General features: G+C 36.9%; 1 non-coding gene across 1 annotated transcript; it reads right to left on the minus strand.

Moving 5' to 3' along the window:
- Positions 1-408: 408 nt before the first annotated feature.
- LOC125917435 (U6 spliceosomal RNA) lies at positions 409-509 on the minus strand. The gene has a single exon (XR_007456190.1). It is a non-coding gene; the product is annotated as a U6 spliceosomal RNA (small nuclear RNA).
- Between the last annotated feature and the right edge of the window lie 11,969 nt (positions 510-12,478).

The raw sequence follows: 12,478 nt of genomic DNA on the forward strand, positions 1-12,478 counted from the left end.
TACTTTTTTATGTTTTCATAGAGGGAGCATGTACACAGATTTCAATTAATTATTACCTTCAGACCATAAAACATTGTTATAATTAAATCACATGCATACCTTTTCAATTTTTAATTTATATGTATATTTATTCAAATGTTAACTTGAATATATACACTATGATGTTAGATATATATTTATCTAATTATTATTTATTTTTTTAATGTTTATTTATTTTTGAGAGACAGAGACACAGACTAAGTGCAAGGCAGGGGGCAGAGAGAAAGGGAGACACAGAATCTGAAGCAGGCTCCAGGCTCTGAGCTGTCAGCACAGAGCCCGATGAGGGGCTTGAACCCACAAACTGTGGGATTATGACCTAAGCCAAAGTCAGACACTCAACTGACTGAGCCACCCAGGCGCCCCTATATAATTATTTTTAATAATATAATGGATATTGGTGCACAGAAGCCATGCTAATTTTCTCTGTATTGTTCTAATTTTAGTATATGTGCTGCTGAAGCGAGCACTGATTTTGGTGAAATTACTGTGTGTCAAGTTAAAACATTACCAACAACTTGAATCTAGATATTTATGCCTTTTTCTTTTCCACTTGTCACCACCAAGTGGTAAGGTATAGTTAATTTGTTTACTGTTAGCTCGCTTTTTAATGTATTTTTAGTATACACATATATTTCTTGGTCTTTCTTTTTAAAGAATATGTACTCTTATGTAAACTGCTTTTTAAAAATTTTTTCAAATGTTTATTTTTGAAAGAGAGAGACAGACAAAGCATGAGCTGGGGAGGGCCAGAGAGACAGAATCTGAAGTAGGATCCCGGCTCTGAGCTGTCAGCACAGAGTCCGATGCGGGGCTTGAACTCATGAACCATGAGATCATGACCTGACCTGACATCTGACACTTAACCTACTGAGCCACCCAGGCGCTCCTGTAAACCTGCTTGTTTTTTTTTTTATATTGCATTAAGACATTAAAATTCATATTTTACATGGAACATTAATTCAATAATATTCACCGTTGTATAATATTCTATTGAGAATGTATCACAATTTATTATTTCTCCGTGTCAAAAGACATTTCTGCCATTTCCATATTTATTGCTATTATGAATTATGATGCTATGCATATTTTTATATATATCTCACAGGACACAAATGCCAAAATGTCTTTGTATATATACTTGGAAGCAAAACAAGTTCACAGGATATTTGAATATTTAAATTTAAAAGAATGCCACACTGTTTTCTAAATTGCTTGAATCAGCCATCAGTTTTTAAGAAATCCATATGCTTACTAATATTTTTCATTAAGTTTTCCAGTTGAATGGATATAAAATGGTAATTAATATAAACATTCCATATATTCATTGGCCATTAATATTGTTTCAACTATAAATGGCTTGCTAATATCTGAGTACATTTTTATTGAGTTGTTTATATCATTCTTATTTATTATTGAGGATATTGAGGATACAGATATTTATCTCTATCTTTAGCTATATCAGTTCTATGTGCCACAACTGTCTTCTCTAATTAATGGTTTATCTTTATATTTTCTTTAATGCCCTTTTGGCAAATGTAAGTTTTAAGTTTACTTTTTAAGAGCATTTTCTTTTTGTGCTTAATTCTTCTGTATCTTGATGAAGAAATCTTACTTACAAAAATCTAATAACACATTCTTTAAAAACTCAACTGTTATTTGGCCTTCATCAAGGTCATAACAGCAATTAAATAGACAAAGGAAGTCTCTTCAACCAATAGTGTTGAGATGACATCATATTAAAAAATAAATAAATAAAAACAGAAACTTTGGCCCCTATGTAATGTCTTACACTGTAAGACAATTATTTTGAGATGTGTCATAGAGGTAAACATAAAAGCTAAAGCTATATGGTTTCTAGAAGAAAATAAGATAATATCTTCACAATTTGGTAGTAAGCAAAAATTTCTTAGAACTCATAAAGTACTAACTACAGAAGAAAATTAATGTTAAAGTAATAATGATAAAAAAATAATAAAGGCATGTAAAGCATAGTGTTTCTAATTTGCTAGTCTGAAGATTTTCAAGTGGCAAACAAAACAGCTAAGCAATTAGCAACAGTCCAAGAGTAGGTAAAAACATAACAAGGTTCATCAAGGGGAGTACTGGTCAGATATATGACCTTGAGTTCTGTCTACCGAGCAGAGCAACCATATGTCCACTTTCAGTTCTGCATAGCTGGTGCTGAGTTTGAACAGGTGCAATATCCCAGTGGATGCCACTGCATTCCAGTTTAGATGAAGCATCCATGAAAACAGGCTCAGGCATTTAGTAGAGCCTCTGTGAACCCAGGGCCCCACTGAGCCAGCAGATTTGCTTTAGGCAGTAGAAAGGAGGACAAAGCTCCCCCAAAAGGGATAGCTGCAACTTCTTCATGTAAAAAGCCAAGATGCTGAAGGGGCCAAAACACAACTGTACTCATGAATATGCCATTTCCACTTTCCAAGTGAGTTTTAGTGGACTCTTCCAAAAGGGGACATGCCAAAAGGGGATTATCAGGCTAAAGAGTCATGAGGCCTCTTGCATCAAACATTCATGTCAACAAAAGCACAGTAGCCATCTAATAACTAGTTTCCAAAAGGGATGCACCCTATAGCAGAGTCAGGGAAGTGATGAGTCAGAAACACAAAGAAGATCTCAGGATAAAGGATGACATCCTTTGCCAAAGGTTCCCATTGGCAAAATCATATGCCATGGAAACATGTTGCTCAAAGTGATCATTTGGGTTGTGGGGCTCCAAATGTAAACAGCATGTAAACAGCTTGTTAAACAGTTTCCAATGAAGCCTTTGGTTTGGTCCCCACTCGAAGGATGCTGATTTGAGGTTAGCCAATATAAGCAACCAAGTAGAATGCCCATGTGAGGCATACTGTCTCCAAAACCTAAAAGTCAATAAGATCTTGGGTCGTCTTTTCAGTAATATTGTTGAATAAAGAGAAGCAATTTTCCCTGAATGCCAGAGAAACTGAGATTTGTGACCCTACCCACATAGTGCCAAGAGTCTTCACTCGGTAAGTGGGTCCCTGAATTTTTGTCAGTTTATCACTCACTCCTGCTGATGGAGGTGTGAAAGCACTGCAGTCAGGACCTTTGGATGTGACATTTCTAGCTTGCCAATGAACAGGGAATCACCCATATAGTGAAAGCTTTGCACATCAGAATGTAGAGACATTCATGCCAAATCCTGACCACAGGTGGGGAATGACAGAAGTTTAGATAACCCTGCAGAGTAATGTAAATGTATATTAGAGGCTTTGCGACATGAATGCAAATTATTCTTGGTTCTTGGGTGCCTTTGGGATAGAAAAAAAGTGTTGGCAATGTTGAAGGCATTATAACAAGTGCCATTAGTTCCTACAATCAATATCTACAAAATAATATAACAGTATTATAATAATCATAATATCTACAAAAATTGGGAATACAGGAGCAAGAATGGAATCCAATTGGCTTTGTTGCGTTAGATTCCAACTCCTGTTGGCTTTACAACTGATGGCACAGGGCGTAGTACTGTAGTCTTGAATCTCCTACTACCTGTGATGCATAAAGTCCTTAATCGAGACTGTGATTTCTCTTTCTCTTCCTCAGATACTGTATTGCTTCCCTTATATCAGCTGCATGAGGACAAGGAGACAGATTGACTTATGTCCCTCACTACCAGTTTTCTACATGCCACAGTCTCTGAACAAGCAAATCCCCCCTTGACTGTATAAGCATTCACAGTACAAGCATGTGAAACAATAGAAATAGTGTATGAGCGGTGGAACCACAAATAATATTAAATTGGTCCATTTGCCAATGGGTCATTTTATCAGTCTTATAAATCCAATCTAGGGAAGTTTAAGCGTTGATACTTGTCAATGCCTCGTTTATGGTTTCCCAAAGGTTTTTGTTTGTCTGCTTGTTTTTATTCCTGTCTCGGGGAAATCTGAGAGGGTCAAAGCTTTGTTATAGCAGCCAGGACCCAACGCAGAAACAAATGAGCAAAATCTCTCAGACTTTCACAGTTCATGTGTGGGCGGCTCTACGGTTGGCATGGTAACCTGCAGAAGAGGCCCAGCTGCTACCGTTTTTCCTGACCAAGCAGCAGGTGCCTCAAACCCCCTACTCCCCAAACTTGCAAGGAACTAGCCGAAAATTTAGTAACTGCCCTGGTTCATGCCCAGAGAAGCTGCAAATAGCCCTCCTTCCACTAACGGTGCGGGTGTGTGTCTTTATAAATATGTCCTGAAGCAGAGGTGGGCGGGTGAGGGTCTCCACCATCTGTACAAATCTCTGCCAATACAATGGATGGACTTGAGCATGACTGCCAGCTTGGTGAGAAGTCACCCTACCTGCAGGAGGGTTAGCAGCAATCAGGGCACCGTTTAGACAGCTGTCTTTAACCTACTTTCCGATACACAGCCTGCAAACATCTCACCAATGTCTCCTTATAAACACACTTGATAACCATACAATTTGATCAACGCGTTTGCTGCTGGTTCCAATGTGCCTCCCTCACACCTCATAAAACACTTCATTTTTCTTTTCCAGAAATCTGTGTCTCGTCAACATCTAATCCCTGGTACCAAACTACCAAGAACTGTGAAGTGTTTGAGACTCTGCCCTACCTACAAGGTCACAACTAAGCCTGCCTTGGCTTCATGGGCGCTAGAAGAAAACACAAGTCAGAGCAATGAGCCAGAGTATTAGCGCTTGTGCCAATTTTCTAAACCTCAATTCCCACACAGAGTGATGAAAAGAGTCAGGTGACACCTGCACATGCAGGTTATATTAGAGGAGAGAAACCCTGAGCTTAGGGAACCTGAATCTTAAACAATGCCCTGGAGGGGGCAGTTTCTTTGTTATAATGGACAGGAAGCAAACCTACCCTTTGCTCCAGAGGTGGAGGCTAGTTCTATTTTCCAAGGCTTTTCAATATGCAATATTAACAGAGTAGTCCAGAACAAAAGCAGTCAGTACCTCTGCTTTCAAAACATGTTCAGACATCTGTGGAAAATTGTCACCCAACACTTTGATAAACACTTTGGCCTTATCTACAACTTAGTTAAACATATCTCTCCCTATAACCCAGCAATTCAACTTGTAGGTATTTATCCAAAGGAAATGCAAATTAATGTCTATAAAAGGCTTGTACTAAATGATTATAGCAGCTTTATTCATTATTAACCAAACATCTCACCTGTACATCAACAGGAGAACGGATACACAGATTGTGACATAGTCATACAATGGGGTACCACTCAGCAGTGGGTAGAACTTAAAAATATTCTTTGGAGTTACAAAAGCAAGAATGAGTACATATAATTTCATTAATATGTACTTCTAGAATGTTGAAAACTAATTTCTAGTAATAGAGATAAAGTTTGTAGTTATTAGGAGGTTTAGTCTGGGGACAGGCATGAAGGAACTTTCTGGGGTGACATATTTATCAAAATTTATCTAAGTATACATTTAAGATCTATACATCTACAGTTTATAAATTACGTGAAATTAAAACAAATTAGCTTTGACATTTAGATGTTTAATTTCTCTGAAACTAATATTTTTGTATCAAGTCTGGAGTTTGATTTATAAAAACAACCATGTTGTACAGGCTTGTGTCAGACACTGTTGTCATGTTTTACAAATATTAACTGATTTAACTGTCACAACATTACTCTTATTATCCCCTTTCACAAATGAGGAATCTGAGGCAAAAAGTAGTTAAATACTCAAGATCACACAGGTAGGAAGTGGCATAGATTTGAAACCATGGAAGCTAATCACTACCCCGTACTGACTTCCAATACTGTCTTACCTTTTTGGTTGTTGCACTTGTTGTGACACATTTGAAGGACTGATATACACAAATCAACACTAAGTCAATAAGTATGACCCTGAGCTGCCATTTTGGATGATAATTTTATTGCCTTGAATACGGTGTCTTATATCATCAAGACAAATTACTTGAATTATTTAGACCCATGCTGCCCAGTAACTAATAACCACCAATGCCACCTGGCTATTTAAATTTAGATTAAAATAAATTTAAGTTTAGTTCTTCAGTCACATGAGATGCTTTTCAAGAGGTTAATGGCCATCTGTGTTAGTGGCTACCATATTGGACAAATGTGTTACAAATATAAAACAGATCCACCATCACAGAGAGTGCTATTAGACAGCACTAGGCTAGAGTCATCCTATTCAAAGGGTTTTCTGAGGCCAACGACTTGGACACTCACTACCTGGGCATTCGCTGGACATGTAGGACCCAGACCTATTGAGGAAGAATCTGTGTTTTAATGAGATTACAAGTTATTGGGGCACCTGAGTGGCTCAGTCAATTAAGTGTCTAACTCTTGATTTTGGCTCAGGTCATGGTCATGAGGTCGAGCCCTGCAACAGGCTCCATGCTGAGTGTGGAACCCACTTAAGATCTCTCTTTTTCCTTCTGTCCCTCCCCTCCCTCTCTAGCTCAAAAGAAAACAAACAGAGAAACAAATGGATAAATAAATAAATAAAACCATAAGACTCCAAGTTATTAAAGCATGTATTAGTCAGTATTTCTGATGTGATGTTAAATTTGACATAGCCATTAAATGTGATTAATGAATTGATGTCATTCTGAGTCTGTATTCAACTTCTTCTAATGAACTGATTCTAGTATTCTTACTTTTTCAAAAAATTGTTTCTTAGGCTCCAACAAACTGAATAATCTGACATACATGTACATCTGATAATTATACATGCAGTAAATCTAAATTTTACAGTTATCCCAAACTGATGACTAGTCTATGAAGAATTTACAACTCAATCCTGTGTTGTGGTTCTCTGCCTGAGACTAACAGTCTAATAGTTGGTTTCATATAACTGCTGCTTCCTGACTTTTGGGAGCTAAAGGATTCAGGATAATGGGAACTAGACAAGAGCTTCATCATATATTTGAGAAAATATGAAGAAATCAAACATAGTTAATAGATGGATAGAATATGACCTCAGAGTTTAGAATCCAAGTTCATAATCTTACTCTATATATGTCAATGATAGTTACTTATATATTATTCACATGTAAAAAGCTATGACTTAGTATAAGTCATGGTCTTTTTTTAAGTTGTCGTATTTATATGCAATTGATGATACCAAAGCAACAAGTTGGAAAAAAATTTCTAATATTCTTGATTTTTAAACATGATGCTAAATTTAGTCTTTTTTCTTTGTAACTATTAACCATTTCATCATCTAGTATGTCAGAAAGGACTTTCATGTTTAACAACCTAAAAAGTTTTTGTGTTCTTTGCAAAAAGTAGCGTATAGACAAAACTGACATTATATTTTACACAAGTTCTTTCAAGAAATGGCCTTGAGTTGAATCTACTGCATCATATTTACAGAGACATTATATACAGTGTTTTATCATATAAGCTGTGACAGGTTGCCATCCACTAGTTTACTTAATCTTCTCAAAAACTGTTTGAAGTTGGTACTATTATCCCTAATTGTCAGATAAAGTTTGGATACTCAAAAGAATAATACAAGCTGGTAGGTAGAATTTTATCACAATTATTTTATAGTAAAGCCACTCTCTTTTCACTGCACTGCCTTTTGTATTCTGCCCCCCACCAACCTGTTTTTCCATGTGGTGGAAAAAAGAAATACAATTATTACATACATATATTTATATATGTATTTTTTTTTCCTACCTAGGAAAGGAAAACAGGGGCACCTGGGTCTCTCAGTTGATTAAGCGTCCGACTTCAGGTCAAGTCATGATCTCACAGTTCGGGGGTTCGAGCCCCACGTCGGGCTCTGTGCTGATAGCTCAAAGCCTGGGGCCTGCTTTGGATTCTGTGTCTCCCTCTCTCTCTGCCCATCCCCTGCTCACACTGTTTCTCTTTCTCTCAAATATAAATAAACGTTAAAAAAATGAAAAGAAAAAAAATATTTCAGAAATTTCATGTCACATAGCCAGGGCTAAAGTGAACATGTCAAAATTCACAGCTGCGTGTTATCTACAGATGTGTCCGAAATGATGAAGTCTTTCATAATTTGATTAAAATAATCATTGTCTTATAATATCAACAAAAAACTATTACTTTTAGGAACCTGATTATTTACTGAGTGGCTTCCATTTGTTTAAGTTTCTCTAACTACTCATAAATGATCTAACTTGCATTGAAAGTCTATTTAGTGCTGCATATTATGCAGAGTAATTTACATATTTTATCTCAAAATTCTTATCCCAGTATAGATGAAATAGATTATATAACCCCATTCTATAGATGCTTTTCATGTGCTCCAAAGAATTCAAGTAACCTTCTCAAGTTTATTTAACTAGTAAGTCAAAGGCTATTAGGCTGTGTAACCCACTTAATAACTAGCAACAAAGCAGAGAGTCAATTTTAGCAATTTCTTCTTCCATGTGAACAACTTTGCTTTAGTTGATTAACAGCAAGTGACCTTGACTTTGGTCTTACTTTTATAAGCTGGAGCCCTATTTATTCTGGCATTTGCTTCTACTTAAGCATCTCACAGATATCAACAATGCAGTGGTTGGACAATGGCAGGTAGAGGGGGAACCTAAGGAATATCATTCATTCCTTTTCTGCCAACTTTACACCTATTAATTTTTGTGAAGGAAAAATCAGTATAAGTGGAATATCTGACATTATTGTTATGCTAATATCCTATTCCTATGAACCGCCTTAATTGCTGAAAGGATATATGTATTTGGATCTGATATTTTATTTACTGAGGCTGATTGCTTAGTCTGTTATCAGATATAAATATTGACAGATGTTTCAGAAAGATAATGAGAAAAGGCATTTGTGAAATTTGTAGCAATTTATGTTAACTCATAGAGACATTTTGGTATTCAGTCTTATACAGAGATAGAAGTGAAAGCAAGATGTCTTTTTTTTCTAAATCTACTTAATTACATTCTTTATTTGTATATAATTACTTTCTTTAAAAATTACTGCTTGAAGGCAGAAAGGGCGATAGTCTCTTAAAATCACTAATAAAAACTTTGCAACATCTTAAACAATTCAAAGTGAAGATTCCTCAAATGTCAACTTCAGGACATTTTTGCAGTAACATTGAAAGTAATGCATTTTCATTATAAACACATTGGAAAATAAATAAATAAACACAAAAAGATGGATAAAAATAACTATAGTTCTACAGCCATAAAAATAACTATAGTTCCACAATTGTTACCCAAGGTCAAAATATGTATGCTATTGTATTTACTGTTGGCCTTTTTTTCTTAAGGTAGACAGGATTTTTTTCCTTTAAAAATAAAAATGGGGGTGCACCTGGGTGGCTTAGTTGGTTAAGCATCTGACTTCAGCTCAGGTCATGATCTCACGGTTCGTGGGTTCAAGCCCAGCATTGGGCTCTGTGCTGACAGTTCAGAGCCTAGAACATGCTTCAGATTCTGTGTCTCCCTCTCTCTCTGTCCCTCCCCCGTTCATGCTCTGTCTCTCTCTCAAAAATAAACAAACATTTAAGGGACGCCTGGGTGGCTCCGTTGGTTGAGCATCAGACTTCCACTCAGGTGACGATCTCACGGTTTGTGAGTTCGAGCCCAGTGTGGAGCTCTGTGCTGACAGCTCTGAACCTGGAGCCTGCTTTGGATTCTGTGTCTCCCCCTCTCTCTGCCCTCCTATGCTCATGCTCTGTCTCTCCCTGTCTCTCAATAACAAATAAACCTTAAAAAATATTAATAAACATTTAAAATATTTTAAAAATAAAAATGGTGATCACTCAACATGTAGAATTTATAATCCCTAAGTTTTACATAAATCAAACTGAATATACATTAAATTTGAATGCTTTTAAGGTTTCCGGTATTCTTCAGTAACACAGTTCTAAATTCTGATTTAATTATAACTGAAATAATAAGTACATCTGTATCACTGAAACACTTCTTATTTACAAATGAATGTTTATTCTCAAAGTCCAGGTTCTAAGACTCCTGCATAAACATTTCAAATTATAGTTACCTATATACAGATAAGAAAATTAATACTGCTGATTTTCCCAAAGGTAGTTGAGAGACAATTTCACATACACTTGTTCCCTGAGATTTTAAAAAGGGGCAATACTAGTTTTATTGTGTATTTCTGCTAAAGAAAGAAAGAGGCCACAACAACTTCAGCAGGCACCTAGACTTGGCTGGTAATGGGCTGTGTAATTTTTCCCTGTGCAGCACTGCGAGCACAATGCAAACCTGCCTACTTGCAATGTTCATTTCACTTAAGAGCAGTCCCAGGGTGGCACACTGAGGTATTCCTGATGCCAGAACTCCACCATCATGGACAGCAGTGCTCCTCCCTGGCCTAGATGTGATCAGCAACATTAATTATATAACCTGAATGTGAAATTAGGTTGGTCTGTAAACTTTTTTTGAAATGGATGGGCTTAACAGCATTCCAGATACATCGCTTAGAGAGTCATTCACTCAAGAGGTATCTGTTGAGTTCCTTCTGCATTTAATGCAGGGTGCTAATGTCTCAAGATGTAATGATGAACAAGAAAAAAATATACCCTTTTGTTGTCATATTTAAACTGAATGAAATGGGTATGATTGGAGGTTCTAATAGAAGGGAAGCTCTTCTGTAAACCCATCTGCATTGTTTTGGGCAGAAAACACCAAACACGGGACGTCTTACCTGGCCCAGATACCGACAGGATTGACAGCTCTTTCTTGATATCATTGGTGGCGGTGCACGGCTGTTCTTAGTGGAGTGGCCATGGTTTTTCCTTTCATTGTCCCTAATGAGAGAGGTGGAAAAAAGTTCTCAGTAGAGTCACCTCTACACTTTCCTTTAGAAGAGTGAGTTACTCTGAGTCTCCCTAAAAGCAGCCACTGAATTGACATCATCTGAAGGCAAAGATGCTATTTTCCCATAGGAAGATGGTTGAGTAGCTAGCTCCATATTCTGGTAAATGAAATGCCATCAGAATGTTCATATTTGGAGAATTTTGGAAGAAATGCTGCCACCTGCAAGGATTCCTGGAGAAGGAAGGGTCTCTCTAGATTTGAACATGTGAGGAAGCCTAAGCTAATTTTGCAGTTCAAAGGAGTCTTCCGGGAGAAGTGATAACAAAAATGCTGACTAACAGGGAGCTAGTTATTAAGCTGAGCGACAGCATCAGTTTTTGTGAAGGCCTAGAATTTAGAGAAAGAGCAAGGCAACCTCAGCCAACAAAATGTAGTGTTTTTGTGTCTTCATCCATAAAATGTGACACAGGCAGCAGTGAGATTTGAGTGGCTAGAATCATGGAGGGCATCATGAGTGCTGGTAAAAGATTAGGAAAATATCCTGAAAAAAGAAGAGCCATTGAAGCAAGAAAGTATGGTTAGCAGAGATGGATGCATGACCATGGGCATTTCAACTTGGTGCTCACTGGAAGCATATAAATATACTTTCCTCTTATCAAAATTACTATAATGATAATGAAGAAAATTTAGTATGAAGAATAAGGAAAAATAACCCACACATTGTGAAGTCAACAATTTTAAATTTCCCATATTTCTTTTCCATATGTTACTTTGGCATAAAGCAATTGGTGGTCAGGTTTTTGTTTTATTTTGTTTATTAGAGTTCATAGAGTAAAAAGGTCTTCCTGGGTGTTTAGTCCATTCACAATCCTTATCTTAGTTGACTGATGAGTATCATGTGACATAATTTCTCACTACCACTGTCTTGATATTCTGTCTTTCCTTGGCACACAGGTCAGCAGCATCCAGGTTTGATTTACCTCCTTCACCTGGACTGCTTATTGTGAGTTACCTTTTCTGGTTCCCCCACTTCCCCCTAACATCTTAAATTGCAGTATCACAGAGCTTAGTGTTTGGTATCTTGTCCATCTTTACTCACTCTCCTGTTGACATAATTCATTATCCCATATTAAAATACCATCTATGTGCTGAAAACTTCTTACGTATCACAGCCCCTTCCTAAACTTCAAAGTCATATGTATCAAACTGCCTACTTGATTTTTCCACTGAATGTCAACCAGGCATTTCAAATTTAATGCATTCAAAATTTAACTCTTGATTTGCTTCCCTTTAAAACTTGTCTACCCTCAGCCTTCCCAAATCATCCAATGGCAACTCATCTTTATATTTGCTCCCATCAACAACCCTGGAATTATATTTCTCTTATCTCTCGTATCTAATGTCTGGGAAACTAATATTGGCTCTTCCTTCAAAATAAATTCTTTTTTTTTAAACAGTGTTTATTTATTTATTTTGAGAGAGAGAGAGAGAGAGAGAGAGAGAGCATGAGCAGGGGGAGGGACATACAGAGAGAATCCCAAATAGGCTCTGTTTTGACAGCACAACCTCAACTCAGGGCTTACAAACCAGGAAATAATGACCTGAGCCAAAAACAAGAGTTGGGCACTTAACTGACTGAGCCACCATGTGCCCCCAAAATCAATTATGATT

This window comes from Panthera uncia, chromosome D1 (assembly GCF_023721935.1).
Source record: "Panthera uncia isolate 11264 chromosome D1, Puncia_PCG_1.0, whole genome shotgun sequence".
Lineage (NCBI taxonomy): Eukaryota > Metazoa > Chordata > Mammalia > Carnivora > Felidae > Panthera > Panthera uncia.